This window comes from Sapajus apella, unplaced genomic scaffold, assembly GCF_009761245.1.
Source record: "Sapajus apella isolate SASKATOON/1434 unplaced genomic scaffold, GSC_monkey_1.0 scaffold31, whole genome shotgun sequence".
Taxonomy (NCBI): domain Eukaryota; kingdom Metazoa; phylum Chordata; class Mammalia; order Primates; family Cebidae; genus Sapajus; species Sapajus apella.
This window is the reverse complement of record NW_022436971.1, coordinates 934339-943470: the sequence shown is the minus strand read 5'-3', so window position 1 is coordinate 943470 and position 9132 is coordinate 934339. Positions and strand designations below refer to the sequence as shown.

Sequence of the window (9132 nt, the reverse complement as noted above, 5' to 3'; positions counted from 1 at the left end):
TTGTTTTGTTTTTCAACATCAGGAAAACGTTTATTGAACTATTCACAGCTTTTAACAATTGAGTAAGATAGTCTTATGAACAAAATTTGCTTCTCTATGTCTGGTTTCCAGAATTTGGAAACTATTTGTGAGTTTTGTTTTTTCTTTTCTTATTTTCCTTTTTTTTTTTTTTAGACAGTCTTGTTCTGTCGCCCAGGCCGAAGTGCAATGTCATGATCTTGGCTCACTGCAACCTCCACCCCCCAGGTTCAAGCAATTCTCCTGCCTCAGCCTCCTGAGTGGCTGAGATTACAGGTACCCACGACCACACCAGGCTAATTTTTTGTATTTTTAGTAGAGACAGAGTTTCACCATGTTGGTCAGGCTGGTCTTGAACTCCTTACCTCAGGTGATCCACCTGCCTCGGCCTCCCAAAGTGCTGGGATTACAGGCATAAGCCACCGTCCCTGCCCCATTTGTGAGTTTTAACTTATGGCAATATACTTATTTGCATCAGTGCAATAAGAATCCATTTTCTTTTGCAACAGGATGCAGTTGGAGAAACTGGCTGTTTTACCAAGGCTTTGACAGGAAGGGCATGCTCCTCTTTATGGAATCAAGATTGACTTGTAGAGCCAATAAAAGCCCCTGGGAAATCTGGCCTCATACCTTGTCTATACAGTCCCTGTACATGGTTCCTAACCTGTAGTGAGTAAACAATGTCACTTTCTAACAGGTCCAGGATCCACAAGTTATCTTGTGATCTCGAGAGGAGAGAAATTTACCCAACTCATAGGTATTTGAGGGTATTAACCCATGGCTGGGCTCAGCTTTAAAATGTCTTATCTGAGATTCCTTGTGAAACAGAGTTAAATCAAAGCCAATTTAAAAAGCTTATGTGAAAAATAATTATTCTTGTTGTACTTTATGCAAATAATCAGGCCAAGTATAACATTAAAGTTTATTTCGCAAATAACTTGGTTCTATTATGATTTGTTTTTAATAAAAATGAAGAATGGAGAAAGAAAACTTATCACACACTTGTCATTAAATTCTAGGCTCATTAGTTGTTTTTAAATTTTTGCCAGGCCAGGTGTGGTGGCTCACGCCTATAATCCCAGCATTTTGGGAGGCTGAGGTGGACAGATCACCTGAGGTCAGGAGTTTGAGACCAGCCTGGCCAACATGGTGAAACTCCATCTCGACTAAAAATACAAAAATTAGCCGGGCGTGGTGGCGGGCGCCTATTAATCCCAGCTGCTTGGGAGGCTGAGGCAGGGGAATCGCTTGAACCTGGGAGGCTGAGTTTGCAGTGAGGTGAGATCGTGCCACTGCGCTTCAGCCTGGGTGACAGAGAGAGACTCCCTCTCAAAAAAAAAAAAAAAAAGTTTTTGTCTACATTTTAGATTAACCCTGCTTATTCCTGTGAACCAACCAGTGATCTCCAGCTGCAGCTAAGAAGAAACAAAAGGGCTGCATAATGTAAAAATATGGATCAATATTCTAGTTCTGGGCAATTTTCCTGCAAATCATGCCAGGTGATTGGAATAAATAGATTACTCATAACCCAAAGATTTCTTTGTTCGGGAAAATAAGATCACAGGAGCTAACAAAACCAAGCCCTATCCACCCAAATTTTAGCAGGCATAACTATAGCCACCAGTTATCTGGGCATGTTGGTAGCCTTGGGATTTTTTTTAGCTGTCCTTACCCCCTTGTTTCGTTTTGGTACATGTTTGGTACATGTCTTCTAATAACCAGTTTATCTCTTCTTGCCTTCAGACCATCAAACTCCAAACAGTCATCCAACTGGAGCCTCAGATGATGGCTCCGTTTTACTAGCAATCCTTAGCTAGGCCTCTGAGAGAGATCTGACTGCTGTCTTCCCAAAACAGCACTCCCTGTCAGTTAAGATCAGTCACCATCCTTATCCTAATGGCAGTTAGATGTACCACTTCAGAGGAGGGAACTGAAACCTGACCTTCAAGTTGAAGACAGTCCCAGGTAAATTCCTGGACTGGATTGAGAACCTGGACACTTTCCTCTGATTGATCTCCACCCTTCACCTATTTCAGCCTTCCCTAGTTGGTTTTCTTTCTTCTTTTTTTTTTCTTTCTTTCTTTTTTTTTTTTTTTGAGACAGAGTCTCACTCTGTCACCAGGCTGGAGTGCAGTCTTGCAGTCTTGGTTCACTGCAACCTCCACCTCCAGGATTCAAGCAATTCTCCTGCTTCAGCCTCCTGAGGAGCTGGGATTACAGGCGTGCACCACCATGCCCAGCTAATTTTTGTATTTTTAGTAGAGACATGGATTCACCATGTTGACCAGGATGGTCTCTGTCTCTTGACTCCATCATCTGCCCACCTTGGCCTCCCAAAGTGTCGGGATTACAGGTGTGAGCCACCACGCCTGGCCCCTAGTTGGTTTTTTACACTGTCATGCCCACCTTTGAGTGGTGCCCTTGTTTTAACTTTTCTTTTTTGCATACTCACAAACCAATTAGCATGGACTCCCCTATTCTGAGCCCATAAAAGCCCCAGACTCACTCATACTGGGAGAGAAACCACCCCCACATCCTCTCTCTGCTGAAATCTATTCCATCACTCAAAAAATTCTTCTCTGTCCACCTCACCCTTTGAATTGTCAGTATATCCTCATTCTTCTTGGATGCGGGACGTAAGCTCAGGAACTGCCAAACACAGATACAAGCCATAACGCAGATGGATAGAGTGGGCGGGGTACCTCCAGTCACAGGTCCAGGTCACCAGTTGGCAAAGTGGCCGAGAAAAATTCTGTGTCAATAGCAGCATGAGAATGGAAAAATACAGTAAATGTTGGATAGGAATTGAAGTCATCAAACAGAAGGATGTCCTATTAAAGATGGCCAGTAGGCAGTTAGATATTTGAGATGAGCACAGACAGGAGGCCTTAGGTGCAAATATTCAGCCACTCCCTCAAAACTTATTATGTGTTCAACAATGGTCTAAGTACTGGGCATATAGCAGTGAACAAAACAAAGTTTCTATCAACTTTTAGAGTTTCCTCATCTCTGAAAATATTTTTCAGCTATTCCTTTATTTACTTACATATAGTAAGCATAGTTATATTATGATCTGTATCTAAAAGGTCTATATCTGAAGTCTTTGCTGGTCTGTTTCTGCTATCTGTTGTTTCTGCTGCACCTCACTCATATGATCTTATTTCCTTATATGCTTGGTTAGTTTTGAGTTTGGATTTACATTTTGCTTGTAGTGATCTCCTGAGAAATAAAATGAAGCTATCTTTCTCTAGAAAAGATTTACTTGTTTTTGTTTATGCCAGTTTAGATGCCTTTAATTCCAAGGCTTGTGGTTACTTGGTTCACCCTAGAGATGTGAATTAGGCTTCAAGTCTGTGTGAGGACTGGCTCATGGTTTCCACCAATCAAAGATGATTTTCTTTTTTATCTTCCCCTGCTTTCTTCAGCATGCCGGCAACTCTTCCTATAGGTCTCTGGATGAGCGGGAGAAGGCAGTTTACTTCTGTATGTTTATCCTAATGGTGTAGCCCTTTGGGGTCCAGCTTTATATGTGGGTCTGTTAGGTTGCATTGGGCTTTGATTTTTTTTGTCCTCTCCCTTATAAGTCTATCAAAATTACCATTTGGTTTCACAGTTTATGTAAACAAATACTCTCAAAGTATAAAATGGCTGCTTACTTCTTTGGGTTCTAGATTTTGCTTAGATTTTTTACTTAATGAATTATTTCTAGATTTTGATATCTTTGGTGCTTTTATGAAGATATTCAAAATGTTTTATTTAGCATTTTTGTTGTTTTCAGCAGAAATACTGGTCAAATAATCCAGTCCATGGTTATCAGAAATCTTCCTAATATGATTTAATTTCTGTCCTGAGATGAATTTATGTTACACTTTCATTTGGAACCGAGTCATGTGGGGAAAGAGGCAGGGTGCAGGGCATCCGTTTTCCTGGTATAAATTATGAGAGAATTGGCATGGTTCTGGAGCTAGCTGCTGTCATGGGGATTTTCTGTGGCAGTGTCTTCTGGGGCCAGCATTTGTAGCAGCAGTTTTCTGTTTCGGCAGTTTTGTGATCATGGAGGAAGTAGCAGCTCATGTCAGTGGAATTGTTCTGAAAGTTGTTTGTGTGAAACCTCAGAAACTTCTTTATTTCTTCATTCCACCCATTGATTCCATGAGCTACTGCCCTTAATAAATTTCTTCCATTTAAAAGTGATTATAGTTTTGATGCAATAATTTAATTGCAGATGCCAACATTATACATTTTAATTGCATACACCAAAATTATACATTTTTTGGTATAATTTGTTTGGGAAAATAAGACCAAGGGAGTGAACCAAACCAAGCATACATTTTGGCACATACAATTAAACACTAAATGTAACCAAAGTAGCAATCTATTAAAAACTTACAACAAGCCCGATTCTTTTTTTTTTTTTTTTGAGACGGAGTTTCGCTCTTGTTACCCAGGCTGGAGTGCAATCGCGCGATCTCGGCTCACGGCAACCTCCGCCTCCCGGGTTCAGGCAATTCTCCTGCCCCAGCCTCCTGACTCGCTGGGATTACAGGCACGCGCCACCATGCCCAGCTAATTTTTTGTATTTTTAGTAGAGACGGGGTTTCACCATGTTGACCAGGATGGTCTCGATCTCTTGACCTCGTGATCCGCCCACCTCGGCCTCCCACAGTGCTGGGATTACAGGCTTGAGCCACCGCGCCCGGCCTACAAGCCCGATTCTTAATGATAAAACATTAGCAGCATTCCCTTTAAAAAAGACAATGGTACCCAGTATTGCCACTTCTGTTTAACATTGTCTTGAAGAACCTAGCCAGTTCAGGAAACTGTGGAAAAGAAAAAGAAAAAAATGTATAAGGATTGAAAATGACTGTACAAAAGTATCATTATTTTCAAATTATATGATTCTCTACATATAAACCCCCCAAAGTCTATAGGTAAATTTATTAGATATAAAATCAATATTTATAAATTGATTATATTTCTAAAATAGCAATAGACAGAAAATACAATTTGAAAATATAATTTACAGTAGCAACAAACCAAAACAAATATATCATACAAAAGATTAGTAAAACCTGTAAAAGAAAATAAACTGTATTGAGAGCTGTTAAGGAATATCTAACCTGGCCCAATGCAGTGGCTCACGGCTGTAATCCCAGCACTTTAGGAGGCCAAGGTGGGCGGATCATTTGAGATCAGGAGTTCGAGACCAGCCTGGCCAACATGGTGAAACTCTGTCTCTACTAAAAATACAGAAATTACCTGGGTGTGGTGGTAGAGGTCTGTAATGCCAGCTACTCGGGAAGCTGAGGCAGGACAATTGCTTGAACCTGGGAGGCAGACATTGCAGTGAGCTGAGATCGTGCCACTATACTCCAGCCTAGGTAACAGGATGAGACTTGTCTCAAAAAACAACAACAAAAAAAAAACCACCTAAACCAGGTATAGTGGCTCATACCTGTAATCCCAGCACTTAGGGAGGCTGAGGCAGGAGGATTGCTTGAGCCCAGGAGTTCAAGACCAGCTGTGGCAACATAGTGAGACCCTGCCTCTACAAAAAATAAACAAAAGGAGCCGGGCATGAAGGCATGTGCCTGTGGTCCCAGCTACTTGGGAAGCTGAGGTGGAAGGACCATTTGAGCCTGGGAAATCAAGATGACAGTGAGCTGAGATCACACCGCTGTACTTCCACTTGGGCAAGAGAGCAAGACCTTGTTTCAAAAAAACAAAGAGAATACATAAGTAAATGAGAAGATATACCATGTTCATTGTTAGATAAAAGTGTAAAGATGTCAGTTCCCCTTAAATTAATCTGCAAAACCAGTGCTATTACAGGTACAATCCCAAAGAGAATTTGACAAGATAATTCTAAATTTTATGTGGAAGAACAAAGGATCAATAATAATTAAGACATTCCTGAGAAAGAACAATTTGGGAATACCAGATATCCAGACTTATCTTAGACCCTCTAAGAGTAAATATCAGCTACCAGATATCCAGACTTATCTTAGACCCTCTAAGAGTAAATATCAGCTTGCCATCCATATATTCATATCCTCCAGATCAGGTTCCACCTTATCTATCCTGCCGCATCTGCCTCTTCTCCTCAGCATGAAACGTTTGTTCCAGTCTGCTTGATCTCGCAGTCTGCTAAATTTGAGCTGTGGCCACCTCCCTTTGCCTTTGCTGTTTCTGTTTTCCTTGCCTTTAATTTACTAACTCCTCCTATCTTTTTTTTTTTTAAATTCAGTCTCCGTAGAGACTGTCAAAAATTGCCAATGCTTACTATATTGCAAGTTGTCACTGCGAGGTATTGGGAAGAGTTTTTAATTAGCAATAATCGTGCCTCAGATAAACTTCATTGGCTACGATACTGCCACTGCACAAACCTACTCTTCCTTTCTGTCATCCCCCGGCCTGGCCCTACTCAAATATTACCTCCAATATATTTATATATTTTTGGTTCTTCAGTTTATATGTCTCTTTCCTCTAAACTCTTATTTATTTATTTGAGACAGAGTTTCGTTCTTGTCACCCAGGCTAGAGTGCAATGGCACTATCTCCTCTCACCGCAACCTCCGCCTCCCAGGTTCAAGCGATTCTCTTGACTCAGTCTCCCAAGTAGCTGGGATTACAAGCGCCTGCCACCATGCCCAGCTAATTTTTTTTGTATTTTAGTAGAGACAGGGTTTCACCATGTTGGCCAGGCTGCTCTTGAACTCCAGACCTCAGGTGATCCACCCCCCTCGGCCTCCAAAAGTACTGGTATTACAGGTGTGAGCCTCCATGCCCAGTCATCCTCCAAACTCTTATGCCACTTTTTGTCTCTGCTATTTATTCTTGTGTTTTCTCATAGATAGCATAGAAAGAGAGGAGAAAAGGGAGAGGGAAAAACAGAGCTGGGCATTCAGAAATAGCCATATGTAGACCTAATACAGTGGATTAGGAGCTCTACAGTATCCCTGAGCACGGATCCAAGCTCTGACAGAAAGCTTGCCAAGAGCCATTAAACACTCACCAGCTGACTTATGTGAGAAACGTCTTACAGCTTGATAGGAGCTTACACGATCGGTGGCAACCTTGAAGTTGCTTTCAGGAATAGGAGCTATTTTTACCTCTCTTCATCTGGTTAACAGTTTATCTATGAAAACAAAAAGACTAAAAACCCAGACCCAACCTGAACATCCACCAACAGGGGCTCTGGCTACATTACAGGGCAACCACAGGCAGCTAGTTTAAAAAAAAAAAAAGAGAGAGACAACTCCATGTCACTGACAGGAAATCATCAACAAGGGATAGATAAGAGAAAAAAAGTCGAGGTGCAAAACAACATCGCCCCGTGTGGCTTTTCTTGTTTGTTTGTTTGTTCAATACTCATGGTTTTGAACACACAGAGAAGAGAGACTTTGGTAATTGTGTGCGCCCAAGGAGAGAGACTGGAAGATAAGGTAAGAGTAGAAGACTGTCTTTCCACTGAAAATCCTTTTACACTCTTTGTATTTCGTACCCTGTGTAGCTCTTGACTGCTCAACACATATACGTTGAAGAGGAAATAAAAGGAAACAAAGATATTGGAAACAAACCAGCAAATTAGATGGTGTCAAAGGATAGAATTCTGATTTTTGTACTACATCTTAGAAGACCAAAAGTAATGCCTAGCCAGGACAGCACACTCCTCATTAAAATTAAAACAACCTTCTATCCTGACCACGAAGACTTTCAGCTAAAGTGTGACGTGGAAGAAGGACAAACCCATGCTACAGCTGCACAATTCAATACCTCTGAAAAGATACTTGCATCAGAATCACATTTGAGAGGCAAGGGGTTGCTTAGCACTAGTTATTCCAGAAAGAGAACCAAATTAATAAATACATTAAATTGAAAAAGCCAAAAAATAACCCTTTGTAGTTACAAACCACATGCTAGTTTTTTTTTTTTGTTTTATGGAGTCTCGCTCTGTCACCCAGGCTGGAGTACAGTGGCGGCATCTCACTTCAACCTCTGCCACCTGAGTTTAAGCAATTCTCCTGCCTCAGCTTCCCAAGTAGCTGGGATTACAGGTGTGCACCACTACACCCAGCTAATCTTTTTATATTTTTGGTAGAGACGGGGTTTCACCATGTTGGCCAAGCTGGTCTTGACTCCTGACCCCAAGTGACCTGCCCATCTCAGCCTCCCAAAATGCTGGGATTACAGGGGTGAGCCATCGCGTCCAGCCCACATGCTAGTTTTTAACCCATTTCCTGCTGGAAGGTGAGAAGAGGTCTGTGACTTCTGCTCAGCTCCACCATGGAGACCAAATAAAGTAGGCTTTGGAACTGCTGCTTCAGGTGAATGGTAACCAGAGACCCAGGGAATTTATAGAGAGGGCAAGGTCAAAGATCTGAGAAAAAGACTTAAGTCATGGTCAACACCTGCCAATGCAATGGTGTAGGCATGAAAAGGCTTGAAGGCTGAGAAATGCCACTAAACCAAGTGACAATCCCCAGGGTTTCCCTTGAAAAGGTATTAATGAAAAAACAAAATAAAACATACAAAAAAAGGTATTAATGGACTTCAAAACAGAAAAACTGTTAGTTTGCTATGAGGCTTCTGTTTTATTTTTTATTTTATTTATTCATTTATATATTTATTTATTTATTTTTGAGACAGAGTCTTGCTGTGTCACCTAGGCTGGAGTGCCAGTGACACGATCTCAGTTCATTGTAACCTCTGCCTCCTGGGTTCAAGTGATTCTCCTGCCTCAGCCTCCCAAATAGCTGGGATTACGGGTGTGTGCCACCACACCCAGCTAATTTTTGTATTTTTTAGTAGAGAGGGGGTTTCATCGTGTTGGCCAGAGTGGTCTCAAATTCCTGACCTCAAGTGATCCGCCAGCCTCAGGCTCCCAAAGTGCTGGGTTGACCAGCATGAGCCACAGCAACTGGCTGTAGCTTCTTTACTCTCTAAAGAAAATACGGCAGGATGGATGGATACTTTTGAGATTCAAATGTCAGATTCATAACCATATTCTTCAGCAAGGATAGGAAAGCAGGTTCACCGATGTGTTCATCAAGAGTAGGCTATTAACAGGGGTCCACGGCACACGGTCTGGAAGATCTCGACACTTAAATCAGG

The 9132-nt window shown here is 41.6% G+C and overlaps 1 non-coding gene across 1 annotated transcript; it reads right to left on the bottom strand.

Annotated features, from left to right (window-relative positions):
- Positions 1 to 6265: 6265 nt before the first annotated feature.
- LOC116562138 lies at positions 6266 to 6406 on the bottom strand. Its single transcript, XR_004273789.1, has one exon. It is a non-coding gene; the product is annotated as a U4 spliceosomal RNA (small nuclear RNA).
- Between the last annotated feature and the right edge of the window lie 2726 nt (positions 6407 to 9132).